General features: G+C 35.8%; 1 pseudogene; it reads left to right on the top strand.

The window, feature by feature from the left end:
- Nucleotides 1-1,414: 1,414 nt before the first annotated feature.
- LOC113229290 lies at nucleotides 1,415-4,146 on the top strand (annotated as a pseudogene).
- The last annotated feature ends 472 nt before the right edge of the window (nucleotides 4,147-4,618 follow it).

Genomic DNA, 4,618 nt, shown 5'->3' with positions numbered 1-4,618 from the left:
CAGTAAGCAGGTTGAACCTAGGTACACTGCTAAGGGTGTGGCCAAGACTATCAAGTCAATTTCTCGAGGTAAATGCCCATCTTCAGTACGCGGGTCCTCATGCTTCCAGAGTGTTGGCAATGTTCTATACGTTGTGTGTCAGACATTGTTACTTGCCCGAGGATTTAATGAAAACCATTGTAATACCTGTAGTAAAAAACAAAACTGGAAATTTGTCTGACTGCAGTAGCTACAGACCAATTTCTCTCGAGACTGTTATAGCGAAAGTGTTTGATAGTGTAAGTACCTAAATCATAACCAATTCGAATTTCGGCCCGGGTTGTCCACCGAGAGGGCTATACTATGTCTTAAGCATACTGTCAATTATGTGAATAGAAAGACACCGGTTTACGCCTGTTTCTTGGATTTATCTAGGGCTTATGACCTGGTTTCCTATAATGTCTTATGGAAGAAATTAGAAGTCATTAAATTACCTTTGGAAACTGTACGAATACTCAGATACTGGTATGGAAAACCAGGTCAACGTTACGTTAGGTGGTCTGGGACTCTATTCACGCGAAGACACCAGGCACAGAAATACAGAGATACATAATTTAGTATTTAAGTATGTATTTCATTTGAGGTCAGTTTTTTCATAACAATGTTATAATTATGTCTAATTTATTCATGGAGAGATTTAATAAAGTGTGACTGCAGTACTCTTGTTTTAAACAGTAAAAAATTTCCAAACACTACATATCTAATCGCTCAAATGTAAGTATTTTATGTTAATTCGTATTTTTTGGCGAAATCGAATAATATTGAGTAAATAAAGCGTCAAGACTAATCTTGTCTAAATAAAAAAAAATATATAACTTTTACATTAATAATATTTAAAGACAGTGCCGATGCTAGGTCATGTAGCGTTTGGGTCATTTATTACCCGGGTGCCCTCTAGTAGGCATGCGATCAAAAATCAAAATGGAATACTTACCGTTATATGTTCCCCAGTGTTGGAAATTCGGGTGCAACTAGAAATGATGTTGAGAAGCAATGGCTCTTTTACTTTGTTTGCGTCCGTGAAAGGATCTCGGCGTCACATAAGACCAAGCGTTCGTGTGTGCCGCACTCCTTCCACCATAAGTAAAGCCGGCACTGTATATGTATGATCAAATGATCGTCCTGACAACGTGTGCTTCGCTGCACTCATCACTATGTGGAACAAGATTTGAACAAGTACATCGCATTTGATGGACTATTGACATTGATATGTCTTTTTGTGGTCCCCAATTGGTTGTAACGTTAAATACTATTAACCAATCCGTGAACTTGGTTTTTCCTTCTAGCTACGTAGATAGCGCAGTTCCATAGCCGTTGCGATATTCTGGCCGAAGCACGGAGAGAGCCGACAATTGCGAAGCGAGAATACAAAATTGCCCACAATTGACTACTTTGCCAAGGAGTTTCTTTTGTACGTCTCAGAGGCCGACAAGAACATATTTTCTATATTTGTGTTTAACTTTACGAAATCGGACGTTCATTTCGACGTCTTAGCTGCCTATTTGATCGTAAGTGTGATATTTTATTTTCAAAATACATTGCATTACAGTGGTATGTACTTATTATTGCAATAATAAAATTTGTGACTTATTACAATTATCCACCCACTAATGTCCATTCTTCTAAAATACATGTGTATATATATATATATATGTACAAACAATTCGTAATTATCCCGAATGAATATCAATAAATTACGCGTGTGTAGCTGAATATATTATACGAGTTGTTTTTCCCAAAGTCGTTTTCAGTAAAGTTTAAATTTAACTTTACGCGGTTTGCGATAAGAATAGGACAAAATAATGTCAAAGATGATGTGCCTTGGACTGTACCTACATTTATTTATTTATTAAGAAATAGGCACAAAAAGAAAAACTTGAATCTAATCTGCTAATGGTGTAACATAAATCACTTAGTTAAGTTATACGTCTCGGTTTCATCTCGGTCGTTTTAATTATAATGAAAATTTATTAAAAGCTGTATTTATACTTGCTGATTGTGACACATGTATATTTTTCCCCTTTTTTTTACTTATTCTGGGGTAATATATTGATTACATAATATGATATGGTTACCATACATCTGTAAAGTATCATAAAGATTTAATTACAGAATTGTTTTATTGATTTCGCAATGTGACTTAATATTTTTAACGTAATATTTTTATAATATTATTATTGCAACTGGTGTAATCATATTTTTATTCAATTAAATACATTCAATCAGTCAAACATTCACTTGGGCCTAACCTTAACAAAATAATGCATTTATTAAAAAAAAGTTGAAAAAATCATTGCCTAAATTTTATTGTGTAGTTTTTTTACGATACCAAATGACGGGACGAACAAGTCATGCACCTGGTAATGAGCGACATGTCTGTCCATAGCAGTTGCAATGCCACTCTGAGCTTTAAATGGCAAAGGTTTGAAATAGATAAAAAAACGATCTGATTAGGATTGTTATTGCGCTCATCACTCTGAAACAATTATTTTGACAAGTCCCATGTGCCTGTAATTTCACCAGTACCTTTACCCATCAAAACTGGAACGCAATAACGCTTACAGTACTGCTTGGCTCTACAGGCTCTACTGGTACTAAAATTGTAGGTATTGCGGGCCATACGTAAAGCTATGCAAACTGGCAGAAAAAATGACGCAAGTTCATTGCTGGTGTGATTTTCAGAATTATTTGCAGTTTAATCACGAGACGTATTGTGGACTTATGCATTCAAATCTTGACATAATTATGCATTAATTATATTGCTATTTCCAGGTAAGGATTTAATATCCAAACATGGCACTATCAAACACCATACAAAAGGCCATAGATATTGTTACTAAAGCAACAGTAGAAGACGAAAAAAAAAACTATAAAGAAGCTCTAAGTCTGTATCAACATGCAGTGGAGTACTTCATGCATGCTAACAAGTATAAAACGCAAGATCGCAAAACTAAGGAATACATCCAGACTAAGTGTCTCCAGTACTTAGATAGAGCCGAGAAATTAAAGGAATTCCTCAAAAAACAACAAAATAGTGGCAGCGACTCTTATAATCTTGAGAAGAAAAAGTTAGAAGGCCAACTTGAAGGAGCCATTGTCGTTGAAAAGACTCATGTAAAGTGGAGAGATATCGCTGGCCTAGACGGTGCTAAGGAAGCTCTTAAGGAAGCCGTCATTCTTCCTATCAAGTTCCCTCATCTCTTCACAGGGAAAAGGACACCTTGGAAGGGTATCCTTCTTTTTGGACCCCCTGGTACTGGGAAATCATACTTGGCAAAGGCTGTTGCTACAGAAGCCAACGGCTCAACTTTTTTCTCCGTATCTTCATCAGATCTTGTCTCAAAATGGTTTGGTGAATCTGAAAAATTAGTCAAAAAATTGTTTGATCTGGCAAGGCAACATAAACCCAGTATAATTTTTATTGATGAAATAGATTCACTTTGTTCATCTCGTTCAGATAATGAATCTGAGTCTGCTCGGCGTATTAAGACTGAGTTTCTCGTACAAATGCAAGGTGTCGGAAATGATATGGATGGAATTTTGGTGCTTGGAGCTACAAATATCCCCTGGGTTCTTGATGCTGCTATTAGGCGACGTTTTGAGAAACGTATCTATATCGCATTACCAGAAGAGCATGCAAGACTGTTTGTGTTCAAACTACAATTGGCCAATACCAAGCACCAATTGACAGAACAGGATCTGAAGGCATTGGCTGCTAAAACGGATGGTTATTCAGGTGCAGATATTAGCATTGTTGTTCGTGATGCTTTAATGCAGCCAATACGTAAAGTGCAATCAGCCACGCACTTCAAAAAGATATCTGGGCCCAGCCCAACTAATCCTAATGTAATTGTAAATGATCTCTTGACGCCTTGCTCTCCTGGTGACCCAGGAGCAATAGAGATGACCTGGATGCATGTACCTAGTGACAAGTTGATTGAACCCGCGGTAACAATGTCAGATATGCTGCGATCTTTGACAACATCTAAACCTACTGTCAACGATGAAGATATGACCAAACTGAAGAAGTTCATGGAAGATTTTGGTCAGCAAGGATAAATAAGGAATGAATGTAAATTTACTTACTATTATGTGTGATGATGATGTGAAAAAGATTAAGGTAAAGTGTCAGTATTTCATTTATCTTAATATTTTTGATTTACAGATATTTATTTATTTATTTTAGATTTGCCTACTGCATGTGTGCAAACGAGATAATTTTTGGTGTGATACAGCGATACAGCTTTCAATAACTTGATGTTAGGGTGTCAATGCGCAATTGTTCATCTTTTCACTTAAGTAATTCGACTGTGGAGAATGTTTGCTCGATTTTGTTGTATGAAATGACACACAAGCAATTTATATTGTAAAGGAATATACGTGTAGGCCTTTACGCAAGATTTGTAAACACAACTCTAGAAACAATTGTGAAGTGTTAGGTCCAATACTCTACAAACAAAATGAGCATTAGTCATGGTCATGTAAATTTATTGCTAACAAATAAGTCACAAAATTTTAAAAATAAAACAATAAGGAATAATTAATTGATTTACAAAAATTCATTAATATGATAATTAAA

This window comes from Hyposmocoma kahamanoa, unplaced genomic scaffold (assembly GCF_003589595.1).
Source record: "Hyposmocoma kahamanoa isolate Upper Pololo Valley unplaced genomic scaffold, ASM358959v1 296, whole genome shotgun sequence".
Classification (NCBI taxonomy): domain Eukaryota; kingdom Metazoa; phylum Arthropoda; class Insecta; order Lepidoptera; family Cosmopterigidae; genus Hyposmocoma; species Hyposmocoma kahamanoa.
This window is presented reverse-complemented; position numbering and strand designations above follow the sequence as displayed.